The following is a 10100-nucleotide window of genomic DNA, read 5'->3' as shown; positions in this document are numbered from 1 at the left end:
TCTATGAAAAGGATTATTCCTAGGTGTCATTGTATTACTGTATAGAAAAAAGCCCAAGGTTCAGCTAAGAACTAAGAAAAGAACTAGAGGTGGAAGGAAAGAAAATAGATGAAAAAAAATGGAAATTGTGAGCAAGTAGAAACTTCTGTTTAGAAAGAGCTGTGGAGAGTAATAATAATTGGTATTTATAAAGCACAGAAAGGTTTGCAAAATGTTTGACATAAATGACGTCATTGAGATGAGGGAGGGAGGAAAAACTGGAACACAAAAGTCTTACCAAAATGAATGTTGCACAGTATTTTCATTTTTGCTGTTGTTTGCCTACATTTTTTCCATTTAGCTCTGATTTTTCTTGTGCAGCATGATCATTGTGGAAATATGTATAGAAGAATTGCATGTGTTTAACATATGGGATTCCTTGCCATCTAGGGGTTGGGGGGAAGAGAGGGAGAAAAAAATTAAAACATGAGATTTTGCAAAGGTGAATGTTAAAAACTATCTATATATGTTTTGAAAATAAACATTTAAAAAATAAAAATCAATGTTCAAAACTCTTTATGTGTATTTTGAAAAAAATGTTAATGTGGATGATATACCAAAATAAATTAATAAATTATTTCATTGATCTGATCTCAAGGCAGACATTTTACTAATGCTAAGTATTATGGAGGTTAAATGTAGCAAAACTACTGGTCACAGAACATCAAAATGGGAAAAAACTTTAGGTTTCATCTAGTCTGACTCCCTCTCTCTACAGATAAAGAAACTGAGACCTTGAAGGGATAAAATTACTTTCCCAAAGTCCCACAGGTAATATTCATTAATGCTGAAGTTTAAACCTAAGTCTGATTCCCAGAATTCTGTGGTCCTCTTGTCATCAGTCATTTTATGAGCCCAGAATGTTCTATAAAATTGGATGTTCTTTATAATTTTTCATACCCAGAAGGCCCAGATGAGCACAGGGGCTGCAAATCTCTCTTTTCTCCAATGCCGTCCTTCACCCAGCTCCCAAACTGATATTCCTAAAGCGCCCTTCTCCATGTCACTCACCTGCTGAAGAGGATCCAGTGATTTAGAGCTGGGAGAGCTCTAGGGGTCACTCAGTGACCAATAATCACATTATCTAGCCCAATAAACTGATACCCAGAGAAACAGACTGAGTTGTCCCATTTTTTTGCTTCTTGGATGAATCACAGACTCCTCTCTTTCTCATTTAAACCCCAAATCGGCTCATCTTTCAGTCTATATTCCTCCCATTTATGCCCTCTGAATTCCTGCCATTTATCTCCTGTACATGTTCCATCTCCCATCATTTTGCACAGAGATTCCTCCGTTCCTAGAACACCTCCCCTTCTCACTTCTGCCTTTCACTCTCATCAAGACACAGCTCAGGTGCCATCACCTACAAACACACATGTTCAAGTATAGCTTGGATCCAATATTCTCTGAGAATCCTTCCAACTTCAAGAGTGTCCTACTATTCCTGCAGACCAAACCCTCCATTCTAAAAGCATGTTCCCCTCCTGTGATTTTTGCAAAAATTTCTGCTCCCCAAAACTGGAACACAAGATTTTGCAAGGGCTAATGTTGCAGAATTATATATGCATATGTTTTCAAAAATAAAAAGCTTTAATAAAAAATTAAAATAAATTCTTAAAAATTAAAAAAATAATTAAAAAAAATTTCTGCCCTATCCACTTGCACAGCTTTCTAAGGAGGCAGATATTTGATTTTGTATCCACAAGCATGAAAAAGAATCTCATACAGAACTGGAAAGAGATAAAGGACAGCCCTGCATTTGTGATTCAATGCATACTCTGGCATTGAGCAGGCTAATGCTTTGGTTACAGGCATACCTAAAGCCATCAGGAGAATATCAAAGACTTGTAAACCTCAAAATGCTATGTTGGACTAGAAGAAAGTGTGTTTTTAGAGCTAGATGGGAAATTGTCTCTCTCAGTAGTTCAAATAACATTCAGAAATTCAATTAATGTTGGGCTCTTTAAGCAGAATCTGTAATTACATTACTTCCTTTTCAATACCCCAAATTGTACACTTTGGTAATAAAGCAGACTTACTCAAGAGACAGACTGGAGCCATTAGGGAAAAGCTAGCTTTGCTGGATAAACTTCATCTTTGAAAAAGTAATACTTACTACTTGGAGAGTGTATTTCATTCAAAAATCTGAAAGAATTTTTTAAGAGTGTTCAATGACCATATTACATCTTATTATAGGACAATACATCTTCCATACTTCTCTTCTGGAAGATCTAGCTAATTCCCAATTTCAGTGTGAGGTGTTTTTTGTAATCAGTTGTGTGATCTTAGCTCTATCAATGTAACACTCCAAGTCACAGACTAGTCAAGAGCCACAGATCAAATCATTAAGACAGAATAGCATAGTAACTCACACAGAAAAAAATCCTTAGTAACTGTCTTTCTAAAATCTCTCTTGCCTCCTTTTATAAGGAGCTATAACCTCTTATATCTGTCCAGTTGATTCTGGAGAAAATAATTAGCTCCTTAGAATAAATCCCCCCATTTATAAGTGGATATAACCTCTTATATCTGTCCAGTTGATTCTAGAGAAAATAATTAGCCCCTTAGAATAAATCCCCCCATTTATAAGTGGATATAACCTCTTATATCTATCCAGTTGATTCTAGAGAAAATAATTAGCCCCTTAGAATAAATCCCCCCATTTATAAGTGGATATAACCTCATATCTATCCAGTTGATTCTAGAGAAAATAATTAGCCCCTTAGAATAAATCCTCCCATTTATAAGTGGATATAACCTCTTATATCTATCCAATTGATTCTAGAGAAAATAATTAGTTCCTTAGACTAAATCGATTAGTAGTCAATTTCAGTTATGATTCAGAAATATTCTATTGGCTTTACCTCAGATCTGCCTCTGGGATTTATTCAGTAAGCAAAGAATCTCTTATTTGCCAATCATTGTACTGGGTACTGGATATACAAATATCAAAAAATCAAAGCAATCCCTACCCTAAAGGAGTTTACATTACAACATGTATATTTGTGATTACATTCTCAATAAACAAAGTAAAAAGCTAAGTACTTTGAGAAGGGAAGGAAGAGCACCTTAGGGAATGAAGGACTAGGGAAAGGCCTCTTGTAGAAAGTGACATTTGAATTCAGCCTTGAAGGGAGCCAGGGATCTGAAAAGTCATTTGAGGAGGAAGTGCATTCCAGATATAAAGATAGCCTAAACAAAGACAGAGAGACAATATAGGGAACGCTATGTTTGAGGAGCCACGGGTAGGACGGTTTGGCTGGAATACAGAAAGCATGAAGGGAAATAATTTGAAATATAGGCTGGAGTCAGGTTAGAAAGGAATTTAAATGCCAAAGGGAATTTGTATTATTTTTAGAGGCAATCTGGAGTCACTGAATCTTCTTGAGTAAGGGAGAGACATGGTCATCTGTACATTAGGAATATTCAGTCTGGTAGTTTTTTGAAAGATGCTTTAGCAAAGAAAGAGACTGGAGGTGGAGAAATCAATTAGGAGACTTACAATAGTCGAGCTAAAAGTGAGGACCTCAACTGAGGTGGTGGCTATATAAGTGGAGAGAAGAGTACAAATCATGAAAGGAGAATAGGCAAGACTGGCCAATCGAATGTGGGCAAGTAAGAGAGAGGGAAGAATTTAAGCTAAATGTAAGGTTGCAGACCTGGTTACCTGGAAATATGGGAGCATCCTCAACAGAAAGAGAGAGGCTGGAAAGAGAAGAAGGTTTGGTTTGGTTTGGTTTGCTTGGGGAGTGAGGTGAGATGAGATCGAGATTTCTATGGGATGTTCATTTCAAAATGTCTAAAAAGCAGTTGTAGATGCAAGGCTGTAGCTCAGGAGAGACATAGGGGCTAGATCTTTAGGTTTGGGAGATAATAACTGATAAGATTTCTAAGAGAGTAAATGCAAGAGAGGGAAGAAAATAGAGCCCAGTCCAGAGTATTCTGTGACACTCTGTAATTAGAAAGGGAGACTTGGGACAATGATCCAGCAAAAAGGGACAGAAAAGTATGAAAGTGCCATGAAAATCCAAAGGGCAGAGTGTGTCCAAAAGAGAAAGGGATAGTCAACAATGTCGAATGCTGTGGGGAAGGATGAAGACCGAGAAAAGATCGTTTTCTTCCCCATGGAGTTGAGTTCTTGAGTTCCTTTCTCTGTAATTTTTGGAAACTGAAAGCATCCAATACAGGACATGATGCTAGAATCTCCTACTCAGTACATTATATCACAAATGGCCATTTGGAAACATCTCCAAAGATACCCCAGATAAACATCTACCAATAATATATAGTTGTCCCTCCTGTAACATGCATCTCTTGAAATCCATGCCTCCTGGTGCAATCCCAGTAAAATATAGTCCAAACATTACTATTATCTCTAACCAATACATGGAAATATTGCAAGAGAAGTACTAAAAATGATTGGTTTTCGATAGAATATTGGATCTGGAATCAGGAAGACCCAAATTCAAATCCAGCCTCAGATGCTTCCTAAGTTGAATAATTCTGGGCAAGTCACTTAACTTTGGTTTTCCTCAGTTTACTCAACAAGGTTTTTTGTGAGGATCAAATGAGATAATATTTGCAAAGAGTTTGTAAACCCCAAGTTGCTACTAAAATAGTAATTATTCTTATTCGTTAATTTTACATAATATAGCTCTCGTTGGAGGAAAGATAAGGTGATAAAAATTTGGAAGGCTGGTTGATTTGTTTTAATGAATTTGCAGGGTATAAAAAATGAGACTGATTGCATTCAGGACTAGTTAAATGTCCATAGCCCAAAAAAATCATTGATGATCATGGGTCAGACTTTGGGAAAAAATTATACAGATAGATGGGATCTTGGAGGACATCCAGCTCAACCCTGTCATTTTACAGCTAAATGGTACAGGATGGTCCCATGGAAGACATATTAAAATCCAGCCTCAGACACTTACTAGCTGTGTGTCCCTGGGCAAGTCACTTAACCCTGTTTACCTCAATTTCCTCATCTTCAAAATGATCTGGAGAAGGAAATTGCAAATCACTCCAGTATCTTTGATATGGACTGAAAATTGAATAATAACATCTGACACTGGGAGACACTAACTGACTTGCTCAGGGACACACAGTAAGTGTTTGAAGCAGGATTTAAATCCTACCTCCTTAAATCTTCTCTAGTCTAATGTCCTAGATATTCATATAGTATTTATTAATTTTTAGGAAAACGCATAGATACAGACATGTGTGGATTACTTGGGAAAATAAATCATTTTGCTATGGCTTAATTCTGTGACAGCAATGATTATATTGTGCACTTCTATTAACTCCAGGCTGACTCAGAACCTCTCATCTTGAGAGCTGACAACTTACCTTTAGCTAATTCTCTGGATGGGATGTAAATTGTACGCCATATAGTTGTCCCATTGCTCTCTTTTGTTGTGTTTTTAGTTCTATAATTTTTAAGGACAGAAATTGCTCCAAGGAAATGTGCAGAAGGGGGAGACCCTAAAAAACACTCTTCCAGGACTGTTAGAGACATTGCAGCAGCTGTTGGAATGGTCAAGGCAAACATTTCAAACATCATTCAGATGAGATCCATCCCAAAAGGGAAGCACACGAGCTGCTTGGAGTCTAAGTAATCCTCAGAACTCAAGCAAAGACACTCAGAAGGCTCTGGCAACTGGAAAGGTTGCTATTGACTTCTCTGAGATATGGCATAGACTTCCTGAAGTGGAAAGAACAATGGGAACAACTTTTCACTGTTGAATGTAGAAAAGTGCTTATTATGGTCGAGACAATAGAAAAACTAGAAGACTGAAGATTGAAAAAAATAATTTTACTAATGAAATTCATATTTATATTCAAGACTATACTAAGACTGCTGTTAGAAGAGATCTAGCTAAACCTGTAACACTGGGGGATTTTTTTTTTAATTTCCAATTGGCTTGAAAATCTTGTCCCACTTGATGGAATGATGAACTCTGATGAAAGAATTGATTTATTGTGAAGCATACTTGTTTGATAATTACAAAAATATCTAATTGGAAATAGAATACTGGAACACAAGATCGCACCATGCTACATGTCATGAAAAGTGAAGAAATTTTCCAAGAGACAGAGATAAACATGCTTCAATGTCCTGGGAACACCTTTAATCTAAATCCCATTGATAACCTATGGACTATAATTAAGGCTTTTTGGGGTGGAGAAGGATATTAAATAATTTAATAATAATAGATAATTTAAATAATAAAAGAACTGTTAAGGAGGAAAGACAATAATGGAGAGAAAGAGAAAAAAGTCGGGGGGGGGCAGGAAGAGAGAGAAGGAGATAGAGGCAGAAAAGAGTAGGGAAGAGACAGGCAAACAGAGATAGGAAGACAGAGACAGAAAAAAGAGACAACGACAAAGAGATATAAATCGAGAGAGACTGAGATAGAGAGAGAAAGACACACAGAGAAAAGACAAAGAGACAGAAAGGAGAGACAGACAGACAGACAGACAGACATAGAGACAGCAAGAGAGAGACAGAGACAGAGAAAAGAGACAGAGACAGAGAGAGAAAGACACACAGAGAAAAGCCAGAGAAAGGGAGAGTGGAAGAGAGTGAGGGGGAGACAAAAAGAGACAGACAGAGATAGAGACAGAGATAGATAGAGGCAGAGACAGAGAGACAGAGACAAAGAGACACACACAGAGAAAGAAACAGAAAAGACAGAGAGAGAGGGAGAATGAAAGAGAGTGAGGGAGAGACAGACAGACAGTGAAACAGAGAGAGAGAGAGAGAGAGAGAGGGGCAGGGGGGGTGGTAAGAGAGGGAAAGAGAGAAAGAAAGAGAGGGAGGGAAGGAGGGAGAGAGAGAGACTGATTTTACATGGATACTTTAGCCAGAAAGTCTGCAACTCAGCAGAAAACTAAGGGGCCAGCTAATTCCCTGGAGAGCAAGTGTAAGCTTTACATAACTTGCATTTTTTTTTAATTACTGTTGTAAGCTTACTACATTCTCTTGCCTTTATGGCCTTTATTCCTCTTTCCTAACTTTCTCTGAGTTAGGAGTGGGGGTGGGGGGAGGGAGATAAAAAAGAAGAAAAAAATAGAAATATCAGCTCCTGTTTTACAAGCTGAAAAAACACAAATAAAGACAGCTTAGGTCAGTGACTATTTTTAAAGTGCAAAAAGCCATAGGGCAATGGGTCACATGATTGTCATATGTCTGTAAGTCCGGCTCTGCAAAGGTCTGAAAGGAACATTTGTTCCTAATATATCCCAGGGACTCCAGAGAACACTTCTCATTAACATTAACATGTTTGTTTGATTTTTTTTTTTAAAGCCATCTCATTAATAACAATAGTAGGAAGTGAAATGAGTTTAGATAATTGCTTTAGGACTATACTACCAAAAAATTTAGGCCTCTATCAGCCATTTTCTTTTAAATGTCTACTTCTCACTGATAGGCTGGTCTTGAATGTTATTGTCAGACTAACTGGATCCTTCTCGAAAGAGTCTTATGGATATCACTGAGACAGTGTGGTGTAATGGGTAGATTAGTAGGTAGGCCTGAGTTCAAATCCGATCTATGATACTTCATAGATATGGGACAATGAACAAGTCATTTAACCTCTCTGACCCTTGGCTTATTCATCTAAAAAGCGATTATACCCACCGAAACAACCTCACAAGACTGTTGTGAAGATCAATGAGAAAATATTAGTGGGGAGGAAGGGACTGCTTTGGGAACTCAGTATTGGCCAGTGTCACACACAAACATATATTTTACTTTACATGTCACAATAATCTCCAAATGGAGATTTTTTTACTCAAACATCATAAACAAATTAGAAGGGCAAGAGAAAAAAAACATTACATGTCAGATCTAGGGCAAGGGGGAGATCATGATCAAACAAGAGTTAAGGAGGATCAAAGGAGGCAAAATGGACAATTCTAATTATGTAAAATTCAAAAATTTTCACACAATCAAAATCAATGCAGCTAAAATGAAAAGAGAATCAGGTAAATGAGGGGAACCTCATTTTTCTGATAAGTTTTTCTGATAAAAGTAGCATTTCTAACATATTTATATTTTATATTTAAATTTATAAGAACAACAGTTATACTTTAATGGTTAAATGGTTAAAGAATATGACCAGGAATTCTTCACGAGAAAAAAATACAAGACATCAATATGCATAAAAATTATCTGTCACTAATTATTAAAAATGCTCATTAAACAATGCTAAAGTTCCACCTCACTTTAATTGACAAAGTATCCCAAAAAAGCAAAATGATAAATGCTGAGGGGTTGTGGGAAAATAAACATGTTAATTCATTGTTGGCAGAAATGTAAACTGGTCTAGTCATTTTGGAAAGCAATTTGGAGCTATGCCCTCCAAAATTATTAAACTATTCACAATAGTCTTCAACACAGTGATATAAATGTTGGATCCATATTTCAAAGAGATCAAAGATGGAAAAGGCCCATTTGTATAAAAATACTTATATCCTATTTTTGGGGGGCAAAAAATTGGGCATTGGAGGGAGGTCCCACCAGTTGGGGAATGCTTATCAAGTTATGGTAAATGGTATATATACCACATGAATGGAATGTGCTATAAGAAACAATGAAGGGTACTGTTTCAGAGAAATCTGTGAAAACTTGTATGAACTGACACAGAGTGAAGTGAGCAGAACCACTAGAACGATTTATATAATAATAACATTTTGTAAAGATAAACTTTGAAAGACTTTAGAATTCTGATCACTGCAAAGACATATGAAGAAACATTCTCCTCACCTCCTGACAGAAAGGTGATAGTCTCAGAGGGCAAATTAAGACATATATTTTAGGAATATGACCAATGAGGAAATTTGTTTATTTGACTATATACGCTTGCAACAAGATTTGTTGTCTTTGCTTTTTTCTATCATTTTCAATCAGAATAAAATGGAGGAAAAAAAGATGAATTTTTAGTTTTTAAAAAATTAAAATTCAATAGGAAAAAATTAGAAACTAAAATGCTATGTATTGGATATATAAAAAATTATATATAAAATATATATTATTGCATATAAAAATGCTATGTAAATGTCCATTGAGAAATAGTGTATAGTGGTCTCAGAACTGGGAAATTGGAATTCAGAAACTTGGATTCAATATATTATATATATTATGATATCATATATGATTATATATAATATAATATGTGATATATAGTAGCTGAGTCACGGTAACCTCTCAATGCTCAGGCAACCTTCTAAGACTGAAATTTCAGGGAACCTGCTGACCTAAATTGATAAAGGAAGTTTCCTCATCTGCAAACTGTATACCAATTAAATCACAGATCAAGTCCCTTTTACTCTATCTCTCTGAATGCCAGTTATTGCTAACAATGAATATGTGAGAAGCCCATGATTTTGCAAGGTTAACTGGACCTCTCCAGCCTTTGGTTTACTGAATTGTGGTCGTTTAAGTATGTTGGGAAACTTCCATATTGGCAGGATGTTACAGAGAGAGGCTGTTTGGGATGCCCAACTGGGAGTTAATGTTTGAAATGCTGGGAAAAACAAGACTGGTTAAGGCCTATACAAAACCCCAAAGTATTCCATTGTACTCAGCTCTTGCCAGAGGCAAGAAATGGACCCTCTCCTCTCTGATGAGTTTGCCTAACAGTTTCAGCATCTCTCAGAAAGAAAAGAAAAAAAAAAAAAAGCTGAATTCACCTTCTCAGTTCTTTATAAACTTTTTTCAATACAGGAGCCAAAAAGAAAAGAAGAAAAAAATATTTCTCTACTTGGACTCCACCTGGAAACAGATTCTTGGAACTAAAAATATGAAAAACTCTGTGTTTTGCCCAGAGAAAAATGTGCTGAAACAGATATTGCCCAGGTTGGTGGTCTGTTCCCACTGTGAGCTCAACAGCAATTTATTTAGAAGATGATGTTAGTGCACTGTGCACTGGGGTTTTCAAAAGGCATTCAGAGCGAGTGACTGACAGTAGGCAACAGAGCCAATCCCCAAAGCTTAGTCCTGTCACTCCTTCCAAGGAAGATTCTGCTTTTTCAAGGCTTCTACCTTGAATTGGAAA

This window comes from Antechinus flavipes, chromosome 6 (assembly GCF_016432865.1).
Source record: "Antechinus flavipes isolate AdamAnt ecotype Samford, QLD, Australia chromosome 6, AdamAnt_v2, whole genome shotgun sequence".
Taxonomy (NCBI): Eukaryota; Metazoa; Chordata; class Mammalia; order Dasyuromorphia; family Dasyuridae; genus Antechinus; species Antechinus flavipes.
This window is presented reverse-complemented; position numbering follows the sequence as displayed.